At 41.6% G+C, this 14736-nt stretch overlaps 1 protein-coding gene across 8 annotated transcripts in view; it reads right to left on the bottom strand.

The window, feature by feature from the left end:
- Positions 1 to 14736, bottom strand: part of clip1 (CAP-Gly domain containing linker protein 1) — a 143639-nt gene that overhangs the window by 80270 nt on the left and 48633 nt on the right. The window lies entirely within an intron of this gene.

Genomic DNA, 14736 nt, shown 5'->3' with positions numbered 1-14736 from the left:
TCACCCTTTCCTTCTCTCCAGAGATGCTGCCTGTCCCACTAAGTTACTCCAGCTTTTTGTGTCTACCTTCAATAACAATAACCCAGTTTACTCTTTGTAACATTGCTAGATCTGTACACCTTGCCTCTTCATTACTGTCCCACCTTGGGAACAGTCCTGCAAATGTTCTAGAACATGTCATAGCACCTTCAATATTGCCAGACTATCATATCATCTCTATTGTGAGAAAGTCCAAGTCTCCTACTTGCCAATGCGATCCAATACAGTAAACCAAACAATTAATCAGACTTTATTATTTCTTCAAGCATAGGATCATCTTCGCACTATTGCCAAATTCCATCATGTTCCACTTTTTTTTTTTAATACGCCTCCCCAATAGGATTAAATGACACATCAGCATGGAATGTGCTGAGTGCAGCTTGCCATGGAAGTCTGTGTCAGTCATCCATTCCCCAGATTCTTATCTGGGAGGTTGAACTCGCCAAAATTCAATGTTCTGCAGCAGGGCCTTAAATGGATACCTGTCATCAGGTAAGGCCTGCTCAAGATTACGGAGACAACTGGCAGCTGGCAATTCTGTGTCTGAAGATTTGTATTTAGCAAATGCATGGTTTATCTCCAAACTCTTACACAGAGCATACCGATAAAGTGCAGTTGCACAATTACCCATGTAACACAGCCACCAAATTACAGATTACCACAGCTAATCCTGAAGGTGCAGTGGCATATGAGTAATTTCCTGCAAGCACTCCTTTAAACCCAAGGATTACTATTGGTTCCCGTCTTCCATCAGAGAGAGATGTCCTAATTCTTCAGGGAACGTGGGTTCCCCTCTTCCATCATAGAGAGATATCCTCATTTTTAGGGGACGGGGTTCCCCTCTTCCATCATAGATGAGGCCCTCATTAGGGTCTCCTTGATATCCCGCAGCTCTGTTCTTGCTCCCCCTACCCCCAGTCACAAAAGGGACAGAGTCCTCCTAGTCCTCACCTTTCACCCCATCAGCCGTCACATAATCCTCCGGCATTTGCGCCACCTCTAACGGGGTCCCATCACTAGCCAAATCTTCCCATCTCCACCCCTTGCGGCAGAGACCATTCCCTCCGCAACTCCCTGGTAAACTCGTTCCTTCCCACCCAAACCACTCCCTCCCCAGTTAATTTCCCCCGCAACCGCAGGAGGTGCAACACTTGTCCTTATGCCTCCCACCTCAACTCCATCCAAGGACCCCGACAGTCTTTCCAGGTGAGGCAGAGGTTCACGTACCTCCACCAACCTCATCTACTGTATCCGCTTTTCCAGGTGTGGACTTCTACATATCGGCGAGACCAAGCGCAGGCTCGGCAATCATTTCGCTGAACACCTCCACTCAGTCCGCCTAAACCTTCCTGATCCCTCGGTTGCTAAACACTTTAACTCTCCTTCCCATTCCCACACTCACCTTTCGGTCCTGGGCCTCCTCCATTGTCAGCGAGGCCCAGCATAAATTGGAGGAACAACACCTCATAATTCACTTGGGCAGCTTATACCTCAGCGGTATGAATTTTGACCTTTCTAACTCCAAGGAATCTTTGCCTTCCCTCTCTCTCCATCCAACGTCTCATTGTTGTTACCTTCTCCTAGCTAACAATGATCTATTCTACATAGCGATGTTACAAAACTTACCTTCAGCGGCGCTGCAGTTCTGCCACTGGCCGTGTACGCGACTTTGGCGCCTTTGAGGGGGGGGGGCGGAATTAAAATCCAGTTTTTTACTGCCTGTCAGAGGCGGATTTCCTTGGGCTGCTAGCTGAAGCAGAAAAATCATTCCGACTTCCATTCCATTAAAAAATGTTTTATTCGCGAGACAATTTCATAATTATATTAAAATAAAAAGCGACTTTTATCATCGTCAACGCCTACAACGTGACGGATTTCATGTACGGGACAAAACACGGTGTAAGTTGTTTATTTTACATACTAACTTGCTTCTTGGGATGACTTTAATCAATCCTCTATAAGCAAAAATGTGATTTGGGCCCCTTACGAACCGGCAGTGTTTTTCCTGCCGACATGGGGGTTCAAATTCACCGCAAATGCAACGTTCCCATCAATCGTGTACCAGAAGCAAGATGATTAAAATGCCCTTTTTTTGGAGATAAGCCTATTGTCTATATTTTGTCTTATTCTCTCTCTCCATGATCATTATTTTTAAACTAAATATTCACAACAGTTTGAGTCACATGCATTGTGCAAAAAACAATAATTTGATTATATTTTGGGTGGATGTTTCTTGATTAATTTATGGGAATTAAACATTAAATTCCTTCCATCTGGGATATAAATTAATGACAGTGAGATTTAAAAATCATGTTATATTGTGAATTCTTGTATGAATGGGATTAGTTTGTTATGTGGATACTTAACTGGCTATTAAAAAAAATTATCCTTTTCTTAAGAAATTGAATCTACAGGACCCTGTACCTCTTACTCCCTTGTCCCCATCCACGGACTTCCAGCAGTTCATCCAGGTGAGACAGAGCTTCACATCCACCTCCTTTAACCTCATCTACTGCAACTGGTGTTCCTGATATGAGCTCCTGTACATCGGCAAGGCCAAGCGTAGAACTCCCCTTCCCATTCTTATATTGCCTTTTCTGTTCTGGGCCTCCTCCATTGCCCAAATGAGCCCTCAGGCAAACTGGAGGAACAGCACCTCATTCCACTTAGGTAGCTTACAACTCAACAGTATGAACACTGAAGGTAGACAAAAGTGCTGGAGAAACTCCGCAGGTGCGGCAGCATCTATGGAGCGGAGGAAATAGGCAACGTTTCGGGCCGAAACCCTTCTTCAAGCTTCAGACCATAGATGCTGCTGAGTTATCTCTTATTCTTAAACTATGGCCCCTGGTTCTGTACTCCCCCAACATTGGGAACATGTTTCCTGCCTCTAGCGTGTCCAAACCCTTAATAATCTTATATGTTTCAATAAGATTCCCTCTCATCCTTCTAAACTCCAGAGTATACAAGCCCAGCCGCTCCAATCTATCAATTTATGACAGTCCTGCCACCCCGGAAATTAATCTCGTGAACCTACGCTGCACTCCCTCAATAGCAAGAATGTCCTTCCTCAAGTTTGGAGACCAAAACTGCACACAATACTCCAGGTGTGGTCTCACTAGGGCCATGTACAACTGCAGGAGGACCTCTTTGCTCCTATACTCAACTCCTCATGTTATGAAGGTCAACATGCCATTCGCTTTCTTCACTGCCTGCTGTGCCTGCATGTTTACTTTCAGTGACTGATGAACAAGGACCCCCCCAGATCCCATTGTACTTCCCCTTTTCCCAACTTGACACCATTTAGATAATAATCTGCCTTCCTATTTTTGCCAGCAAAGTGGATCTCACATTTATCCACATTAAACTGCATCTGCCATGCATCTGCCCACTCACCCAACCTGTCCAAGTCACCCTGCATCCTCATAGCATCCTCCTCACAGTTCACACTTGCAGAATGTTAGAACAAAGAAAAACATTACAGGGCACACTCCCCTAGGCTTCTTTGAGAACACCTCACAAACTCAGAACTTCCACAAGGTGCATGAGAACAACATCACATGCAAGATCTTGTTCATGCTACAAAATGCCTCCTGACTTAAGAAATAAGTCACCATTTACCGTTTATAAATCCTGAGACATCTTCCCAACAATAGCAGAGATACTAAAATGTAGAAACAAGGAACTGCAGATGCTGATTTACAAAGAAGATAAAATGCTAGAATAACAGCAGATCAGGCAGCATCTCTGAAGAACAAAGATACTTCTTCAGGACTCAAAACGTCACCTATTCATATTCCCCAGAGAAGCTGCCTGACCTATTAAGTTACTCCAGCAAAGTGTGTCTTTTTTCTAAAAAAGCAAGTTCTAAATCAAGGTTTCTCCGTGGACTGCATATCATCTATAAAATGACTCAACAAAAAGCATCTCTCATATTTACTTAATATTCAGTAATACTGCGAGAAGTTAGTGACCAAAACATGATCGAATTACACAATGTATTGTCAATACAATAAATTTTGACGAACAGGACTAAACTTCTTGGACTTTGATAGAATTGTTATAGCACAGGAGGCCATAGTGCTGATTGTATCTGTGCCAGAGTAGATCATAGCTAGCACATCAGTTCATTTTCCACAGCCTTGCAATTTTTTTTCTTTGCCACGTATTTATGGAATTGCTTCAAAGGCCACATAGGAACCTGCTTCCACCACAGCGTCTGGCAATGCATTCCAGATTCCACGCACATATGGTGTAACAGTCTTTCCATATGTCATTTATAATTCTCCTCCCCATTTTCTTATAGTAACATTTAGTTTCAAGGCGTCCTCAAAAGAAAACCGTCCCACTGTACACTCTGACCAGACTCCTGGTCGTTTTACACACTTCTATCAAATTTCCCCTCAACCTTTTCTCTGAAGAAAACTGTTCCAGCTTTGCTACTGAATCTTTGTAACTGTGGTTTACTCACTCCTGGAACTAATCCCTGATGCCAGATGGTCTGGAAAGTTGCATGTGTAGCTAAATAAAACCATTATAAACAGGACAAATTCGACTTCAATTGAATACAACTTTGCCTTTACCTTCTTCTTCTTGCGTATGGCGTGCACAGCCTAAAGTTATAGGACAACTTGTTCTACTTGATTGTGCACGCCAGGTTGATTGCATTCGTCGAAACAGGGCGGACCACGTGAAGGTTGCAATCTCCCACCCCTGCCTTTACCTGATGTCACACACTTTGCATCTTGTGGATGACACTCAAACCAAATATATCAGTTACATTGAAAACATATAGAATTAGAGCTTTGAAAACTGAAGAACATCTAAATTACATTAATAACAAGACCTTGTGGCCCATTCTTAGTCACATGTGTGACCAAAAATGTGGAAAATTGTGGAATACATCTCTTCTAATTCTGAAAGCATTACAGGTATATTGGTTTGGACTGCGTATATATGATCCATATTTTTTTCAAAGTTTATGAAGTGAAATATTTATGTTATGCTGACAATGTTTGTTTAGGGTCAGAGGTTAAATATGACTGGTCACGTGCGTGACCTCACACAAAAGCATTTTTTCATAACTCAAGTTTTATCTTACAAACTTTGTGAATTTTAAAAAGCTAGAATGTTCATATCTTTAGCAGACATGCATTATAGTTCTGTAGGTAGGAAAATAGCAATGAATAAGATTAATCACTTTATTACTTTATGATGCCATTTGGTAATTTGTGTGACATTTTGGTTCACTTGGCCCTTTTACATCAATTGACATGTTCTTAAAACTTGAAGGTAACCTGCATAGATGTTTTGGATTACCAGACCAATTTATACAAAATTTGAATTAGAATTTGGGCAGTTGGACAGATCATTCAATATCATTCACTAAAAGTGGTTTCATAGTACCATTACTAAAAAAGCTAGCCAAGGCTTGAAAACATAGCTGCCAAACTAGATCTGCAGCAGATAGTGAGCAACTATTAATGATTGCTCGTAATGAAAAAAAACAAACAGTTTTGTTCTCAAGGAGCATTTCTACCAGGTCAATGAAGTCCAGCATAAGCTTTCATGATGAATACCCAGTTCGACACCTTTGGTCCAAAACATAGACCAAAATAGCTGAAGTAGAAAGATGTGGCGAGAATGACAGCCCTTGACATAAAAGCTGCACTTGAATGTTGAGCAAAACTGAATTCAATACAGATCAAGAGGAAATTCTCCAACTGCTGGATTTGCACCAAGCCTAGAAGTAAGATGGTTGCTAAAACTGAATGTCAACCATCTCAGCTCCAGGACATCAGCGTAGGGATACCCATGGATAAAATGCTTGTCCAAACATTTTCAATTGTCTCATTTATAGCTTGCACTCCACAAATCCATTTTAAGGTGAAAAAATAGAAACTATTTTAATTACAATCCACTAATACTGAAACATCCATGCCTGCAATAGACAAGGCCAGGACAATATTCAAGCTGGGATTGGTGCCATACAATTGCAAGGAAGATATAATTTTCAACATGGGAGATGATAATTTATAGATATTTGTAATGCAAGGGTTAAACATGTCTGAGGCTGAAATTCAATTATCAGCTAACAGCATCCTTGTTGAGAAAAACATTAAATCGTGAGGCCTTAGGCAGGCTGCTTTAAAACATGATAAAGTCGTGAGATGAGACCAAATTTACGAAAAGGTGATTTAGACTAAATTGATGCCGTGCAGTGTATAGCTTTGTATCGTAAATAACTTTGCAGGCGTATGAGAGAGGCTAGCTATGTATTCCCATGAAGCTGAAATCTGCTGACAAGGTAAGAGAAAAAGCAAGGGATGGACCGACCATCCATCCATCCATCACTAAAACTCTGATCTTGTTATCTTCCGGTTGGCGCGGTTTTTCTATTCGAGCAAAAACGGTACGCGATAGTGCTACGATTTTTCGCCAGCTCACTCGCCGTTCTCCTGTGCTGCGAGTGCACCAAGTATCGTTCCGATCGGTGGCATAATGTAAAAGTTAGCGAGGTTTAAAAATCTTAAAAACCACGTGTGTGCAGATCGATCTCTTTTCCTGCCAGTCATTAATCGGACAGCGGAAAAAATCATTGGGACTTCTCTTCCTTCCATCATGGACATGGGGTACAAGCGCTGTCTGATTAGAGCTAAGGGCATTACCAGAGCCCCCACACACCCACAATTTGGACTGTTTATACTGCTTAACTCTGGGAGGAGGTACCACAGCATGAAGAGCGGGACAACCAGGTTCTGCAACAGCTTCATCCCCCAGGCCATAAGATTACTGAACAATCAACAAAACCGAGGCTAGAACTTTTTAAATATCGACACTTTTAAAAAACTTTTTATATATATTTATTTTACAGAACCATGCACATGAGGCATTTTTATGCACGCACCTAGCACTTTTACTTTTACTATTACCTGATTTGGAGAGTCAAATGCAACGAAATTTCGTTCAAGGTGCATTGTGTCTAGGTGTATATCTGAATGACAATAAAGTTTTCATTCATTCATTCATTCATTCATTCATAGTCTCTTCTCCTCCGCGGGATGATCCGCCCCTTCCTGCGCCATCGCGTCTTTACTGGAGCCGAGGGACGCTCTGGATGGCCGGCAGAGGTCTCCAAACGGACACAATTTTTGGAGGGACCGGAAGCGGCCCAGCCCGGCGCGAAGCGGAGTCTGAGATCTCGCCAAACGGAAAGCAGAGACTCTGATCCCGGCAGAGGAGAACGACCAGCGACCAGCGCCCGCTGTGAGTCCCCATCGCACCGCCAGCTCCAGCCCCTTTCCCTCTGGTCCCCCTCGCTGGCTCCTGTCCCCCTCCTCCGTGATACCCTCTTCTCCCCCCATGGCTCTTCCCCCGTTTTTTCTCCGAGCTCTCTCTCTCCCCCCCCCCACACACACCCCTCCCCCCCACACAACCCTCCCCCCACACACCCCTCCCCCCCCACACCCCTCCCCCCCCACACATGCCTTCCCCCCCCACACGCCTCCCCCCCACAACACCCCCCTCCCCCCACAACACCCCCCTCCCCCCACAACCCACCGCCCTACACCCCCCCCTTGCATTCTATCCATCTTGAATCCAAACACATTCATTCCACACCACTGGCACTCATAACCTTTGTACCATCTACAAAATACAGTCAGTCGCCATGATAGCCCCAACATGAATTTTTGGCTTTACGAAAAATTTCCCATTTTTTAAAAACAATTTACTGGAGTAAGTTAAGCTTCTCTAACATAGCAGAACTTTTCAAATTGGTCTCTTGGGTTAATCAAGTGATTTGGAGCCTGACCATATAACTGTACACTGCTGATTAGTGCTTTGAGCCATTCTGCTGGCAGTTTGGAGGTCTGCATGGGGATGGATATGTTGGCTGCTGCATAGTTGCAGGCATGCTTTTTCATGGTCGAGCAGGCCATTTTACCTGGCATTGGAAGACTGGCTAGATGGATTTTCTAACCACTGGGGTATTACAAGCATATTCTTCCAGGTAGGAATGGGACACTAGTGCATGCCTTCTCTTCCTTACCTATTAGGACAAGTGCAGGCACATAGGAACTCAATACATACAAATCATCGCCCCTCCCTGCCATCACTCCCCAAGTTACACAATAATCCTACCCTTCATCTTCAATACATATGCTGAGAAAATACTCATATATACTCTTTATACTGCAGTAATTCAAGCAGCAGTTCACCACCACCACTTTCTCAAGGGCAACTAAAGGATGACAAATTAATGATAGATTTGTCAGCAACATTAAACATTATTTTTTCAGACATTCTAGGACCCTTTCAAACTGAGATTGAATCTCCTACAATGCCACTCAATGTCTCTGACTAAGAATGGAAAAACTGAACTCAGTGCAGTAAATGGTCCCGAGATTCTTTAAAAATAGAAAATTAAGTTTTTATCAAGGTTATTTTTACATTTCTTTTTCACCTCTTAATTCAATCTTTCTCTCCCCCCATACCCAATTTTAATATAATTCACCCGGTTTCTCTCTCTTAAATGAAGCTAAACTGTTGATTTGGTCATTCAGCAAAATCCCAGCCCTTCCTGCACCTTTATCACCATGTATTTCCAACAATCTGAAGTGTAAAAGGCCTTGAAATTGAAGGGCGAGGATGCCACAACTCATTCTAGCTAATTTTGGAATATTAACACATACTCAGCTGACTTTTACTGGTTTATTGCCAACCTCTCAGGATGTAATTGACTCACTTCTAAAAACATTGGATCACAAACGTATCTTTATACACTTCCCTAAACTGTTTACATCAGGGCCTGGTCATGTGCAGAATGATACAGAACAATTCTATATTCTGGGTGTCTGAACAACACATTATAAAATTAGGGATCAGAAGCAAATTATAATAAAGATGTGGAATGGGAACACAAGGAAAGGTGCAAGCCATTTAACTCTCCATACACTATTGCACCATTAAACAGCACTCTGCCTGGTCAGTATTCTAACTTAATTTGAACTCTTTGGCTCCATAAATCTTTTCATAGTTTTGGAATTTAAGTGATTGTTTTGTTGTCAGTCTTCTTTCTACAACCTTTTGTATGAAGTATTCCAAACTTCATAATTGAAAAGCGAGCCTCTGACTTTATATTTTTTTCAATCAGTAGAAAAGATTCTCTACTCATTTCCATTCAAACTACTAAATATCACATTCAACTAATGCCATAACTTTCAACATTTCAGTGAAAACAAAGTTAATGTAATCTCAATGCATTCTTCAATACTTGAAGCACTGAACTTGCATTGCTTCTAAAATATTATTTTCTAAGTTACAGTGGCCAAAGCCAAAGATGTGGTCTCACCAGGATTTTGCAGTTCTAGCAAAATCCCTTTATCATTTTAACTGTTTAGTTACAATGGCAACATCCAATTTATACAGTTTTTTTATTATTATTTTTAGTCATGGCCTCTACATTTCAGTGACATGTATATGCAGACATCAATGCTCTGCACCTTTATTGTTTTTGGCATTATACCAGTTGGAAACTCAGACTTATCCACCTTTTACATCCAGTGCAAAATCTCACATTTACCTGCAGTTAACATGCTTGTGTCCATCGTTAATATGCCACTTTTCTGTTTGTCACGAACAAGTCTGAATACGAGGTCCTTCTCTTCCACGGCAGTGCCTCAGGGTTGAGGATGACTTGCTTTGATACCAATTCTGATCTAAAGGCGGGCCAGGATGGGAAAGGCATGTGGGTAGTTTGGGAAATTGTGTGCTCCTTCCACCATCTTAGATAGGTTTCTTCATACTCCTTACAGTGCAATTAGAGGCTAACAGCGCCATTCCAGAAGCTCCATCTCCTGTTTGAGTGAGCATGGGCCATGTATTCAGACGAGATGGTGGGAACGTTATTCTTTTTTCTGTCCTCCTGATATTCGCTTTTCAGAAGGCGGAATTAAGTGTCTGTTTTGGTGGCCGTGTTGACTGAGATGTTGGCCTGGGAGATCTGACATTGGTTCAGTTATCTTGCTGGTGGATTTGGGAGATTTTGCAGAGACTGCACAAATCGTACTTCTCCAGGCACCTGTGCTAGATAGTTTAGGTCTCTAATGTGCACAGGTATGTGGGTGTTATTGCTTCCCAGTTGACCATAAACTTTGTGCCAGGTTTAAGGTCTTGACCTGCAAATATTTTTTTCTTCAACGCCTAAGGAATGGCTGAAGGCATTGCTGAATGTCATCATAAATATTTGCTATTTGCTGAGAAGCAACTTTGAAATACTTGCCATAGAGGGAGTACAGAGAAGGTTCACCAGACTGATTCCTGGGATGTCAGGACTTTCATATGAAGAAAGACTGGATAGACTCGGCTTGTACTCGTTAGAATTTAGGAGATTGAGGGGGGATCTTATAGAAACTTACAAAATTCTTAAGGGGTTGGACAGGCTAGATGCAGGAAGATTGTTCCCGATGTTGGGGAAGTCCAGGACAAGGGGTCACAGTTTGAGGATAGAGGGGAAATCCTTTAGGACCGAGATGAGAAAAACATTTTTCACACAGAGAGTGGTGAATCTCTGGAACTCTCTGCCACAGAAGGTAGTTGAGGCCAGTTCATTGGCTATATTTAAGAGGGAGTTAGATGTGGCCCTTGTGGCTAAAGTGATTAGGGGGTATGGAAAGAAGGCAGGTACAGTATACTGAGTTGGATGATCAGCCATGATCATATTGAATGGCGGTGCAGGCTCGAAGGGCCGAATGGCCTACTCCTGCACCTATTTTCTATGTTTCTATGTTTCTATGAAATCATTATGCATGCACAGTATATAAACAGATTGGGAAATACACAATGATTAAATTATGGATGACTTAATGCATCGGTTCTTTAAAGACACACAATTACAATAGTTCAAATGGTACAGTGTTTGACAACATGTCACAAAGTTTCCTTTCCTGAAAATGTTTGAAATTTCCCATTACATATTAGCATCATCACACTCACCACCATCCAATTTAACTGTCATTACCATCAAGCCTTGACCCACCACTCACGGCATAGAATTGCAGGCAGATGCAAGAAGTATATCAAAACCCATCAGTAAAAATAATAAGTTTACGTCTTTTCAGATACATCATGAAAAGGAATTGTGAATGTGCTTTCAGAACCTCAGCTTGCTGCTAACAGCAATAATAAATTAGAAAGGCAAGAAATGTTAATTGCTGGTCTTTACTAAGCACATCCTAGGTAACATTGAGGATGTTACAATGCACTATCAATTTCCCTATCCAAGGAGGAAAACATAATCAGTTAACAACCCAACTTCTAACAGCAATCCGTGTTGAGCAGAATGTATGAAACCAGGAACAAATACAAGTATATATTAAAAGATAAAATTCTTAGCATGCCTCAATACAGATTAGATTCATTTCAGGGTATTTTATAAAAGCTTGTCTTTTACAAATTGGCAAGATTAGAGAAAACATGTGCTCTATTATTCTGTATGGGATAGAACTGCAGATGCTGGTTTAAATTGAAGGTAGAGAAAATGCTGGAGCAACTCAGCGGGACAGGCAGCATCTCTGGAGAGAAGGAATGGGTGACGTTTTGGGTCGAGACCCTTCTTCAGACTGACAGATCAGACAGATTAGTCTGAAGAAGGGTTTCAATTTGAAACATTACCTATTCCTTCTCTCCAGAGATGCTGCCTGTCCCGCTGAGTTACACAAGCATTTTAATAATAATAATGGATGGGATTTATATAGCGCCTTTCTAATACTCAAGGCGCTTTACATCGCATTATTCATTCACTCCTCAGTCACACTCGGTGGTGGTAAGCTACTTCTGTAGCCACAGCTGCCCTGGGGCAGACTGACGGAAGCGTGGCGGCCCCTCTGCGCCTACGGCCCCTCCGACCACCACCAATCACTCACACACATTCACACACAGGCAAAGGTGGGTGAAGTGTCTTGCCCAAGGACACAACGACAGTATGCACTCCAAGCGGGATTCGAACCGGCTACCTTCCGGTTGCAGCGAACACTTAGCCCATTGTGCCATCTGTCGTCCCGAGTTTTATGTATACTTTATGCTCTATTACTCTATCAGACTATGCAAAATAGTCCAGCTATTTACAGAGAGCATTTGAAATAGCTTGACAACCTCTCATTGGTAAAAGCAAATAGTGTTAAAATATTATGGAAGTGTGGAAACATAGGTATGGATGGGGTGAATATTGTTAAATCAAGAGTTATGAGTGATTGGAAGAAATATTTGGATTTATGGATTTTATGGCCTCTGGACACCCCAGGGCATCTCCGAGCTAAAGCATGGCGTTTTATCTTAACATGCAATTACAAACATAAAATGGTAACACATTTGCTAACTTCAACCCACCGTCTATGAAATAACTCCAATATTGTTAATATAACAGCTCCAATGTTTATTTGAAACAGAAATCTCAGTTCTCATACTGATGGCAATGTAAATGAAAAGGGAATGACTAAAGGTTGTGAAGGCTGACTCATCAAGACACTATTAGCTTCAGCAAAGTAATTGCCAAAGAACCCAATATGAATAGTTGAATCCAAGTAAATTTAATCCACGAGTTCTATTAGTAGATGATTACCAAATGCAGTACAAGAGATTAAAAGTTATTTGGTCAATAAAACCGTACTTGTAAATTACTAGGAATGGAGAAGATATCTCATTATGCTGCATCATTCATCCACTATATTCCGAACTCTGTTTATTTCGTCTTCTCCTATACCTCATGTACAGAACAATTTGCCTGGATAGAGCACTATGTATATATGCTCCCCTCCCCACACCCCCCCCCTCTCCCCCACACACACCCCCTCCCCCCCCCCCCACACACACACACCCCCTCCCCCCCCACACACACCCCTCCTCCCCCCCACACACCCCTCCCCTGAGTGGTGGGATATTGCTTTGGGGGAAAACGGGTTGCATTGGGGGAACAGGTGAGTGGTGGAATATTGTATTGGGGAATGGGCTGCGTTGGAGGGGGGACCAGGCCTCCCGTGTGACTGGGACCCAACGGGTCCCACTTAGTCTAGTATTCTAATTATATGAAGGATAGTAAATATTCCATTGCCCTATCTTGTCTTTTTCAGAAATATGAATGGAACAAATCAATCAGTACTTGGAAAAACAGGTTTAAATACCAATCACAGAAGTTTTCAACAGGAGGAACCATCTAATCCATTCTATTAAAGCATTCTTTTTAACCTCGAGTTAGACCTTTTCCAGATTAATCATGGTTTTTTAAAAGTTTACTCCAACCCGGGTGATTGCTGTCCATTTTTAATTTACAGCAAATGCTGCATAAAAGAAGTTCTACACAAGGATAGGACAGTCTATAGGGCATAGTTCTATACATGGATAGGACAGGTTTGCTGGGATATGGCCAAATGGGAATAGTGTAGCTGGGACATGTTGGTCGGTATAGACAAGCTGTAATCCCAATTGTTATAATGGTGTCCCTCAACAAACTGTCTTTACCAAATACAAGAGTGTACCCTGCAATGTGTATATATATATATGTTAGATGGAATCCACGCTTCTGCTGGAAGAAGTTTTTTTAAATGCGAAAATAAAACAACGAAAGAGAAGAAAAACCATATGTAGAACTCAATACTGCAACCACCCAGTATGCCAGGCAGTAGCAATGGAAACAACGTTAATTCGTGTTCCGGATTTAGAGTTAGATTTTAGTGCTACATTTTGTAGAATGATCTTTACATGGCATTCAAACAACAAAACTATAATTTGAGATTTAAAAAAAGACACAAACTGCTGGAATAACGGTGTCAGGCAGCATCTCTGGAGAACATGGAAAGGTGACATTTTGGGTTGTGACTCTTCTCTCTGAGAGATTTTGTCTGTTCAGTTTTATACCAAGCATATCATTATAACAAAAGATAGACACAAAAAGCTGTATTAACTCGGCGGGACAGGCAGCATCTCTGGAGAGAAGGAATGAAGAACATTTTGGGTCAAGACCCTTCTTCAGACCCACTAACACTCCATGCCTGGAGATCCATAACATCCTTTAACATTCAAGACAGAGGCAAAGATACACAAAGGCTCTGGAGGGAACTCAAGAACAAAAAGACAGTGAGACTTTGATTCAAAAGTAGATCGTTAGATGTGTAGGACAATTGTGAGCTTTTTCAATATGATCTGGTCAATGAAATGGCCTAGATTTGGTTTGTTTTCTATCATGACAATTAACTAGTTTGTAAAGTTTAAAAGTGATCTGATGCTAACTTTTGTTCGATACATTGATATACTCTGAAAAAGAACAAATGGAAAGTGTGTATCCTGCTTTGTCCCCACAAGTGAAAAATCAAAAAGGAAACCACAGGCTGGAAATAATAAATAAAACAGAAAATACTGGAAACATTCAGGTCAGCATCAGTGGAAAAATGAGTCAGATGAAGAGTCTTTGATCTGAAATATTAATTGCCTTATCTGCTGAATATTTCCAGCATCTTCTGGTGCTATTTGTCCCATCAAGTGTTATTTAAATTCAATGATTGCAGCCTGAAGTTTGAGCACCAAATGAAGCCTGAGATCTGGAAAGGGCAATACTCTGGGATTCAGCAAGCTTACGGAATGTTTTTTTAACATGAGGGCATATTGGAACTTCATACTAATAAATTGTGTTGTGTGTGAGTAACA

The sequence above is a fragment of the Amblyraja radiata genome, chromosome 25 (assembly GCF_010909765.2).
Source record: "Amblyraja radiata isolate CabotCenter1 chromosome 25, sAmbRad1.1.pri, whole genome shotgun sequence".
NCBI classification, from domain to species: Eukaryota; Metazoa; Chordata; class Chondrichthyes; order Rajiformes; family Rajidae; genus Amblyraja; species Amblyraja radiata.
The sequence above is the reverse complement of the archived record's forward strand: the minus strand, read 5'-3'. Positions and strand labels throughout refer to the sequence as shown.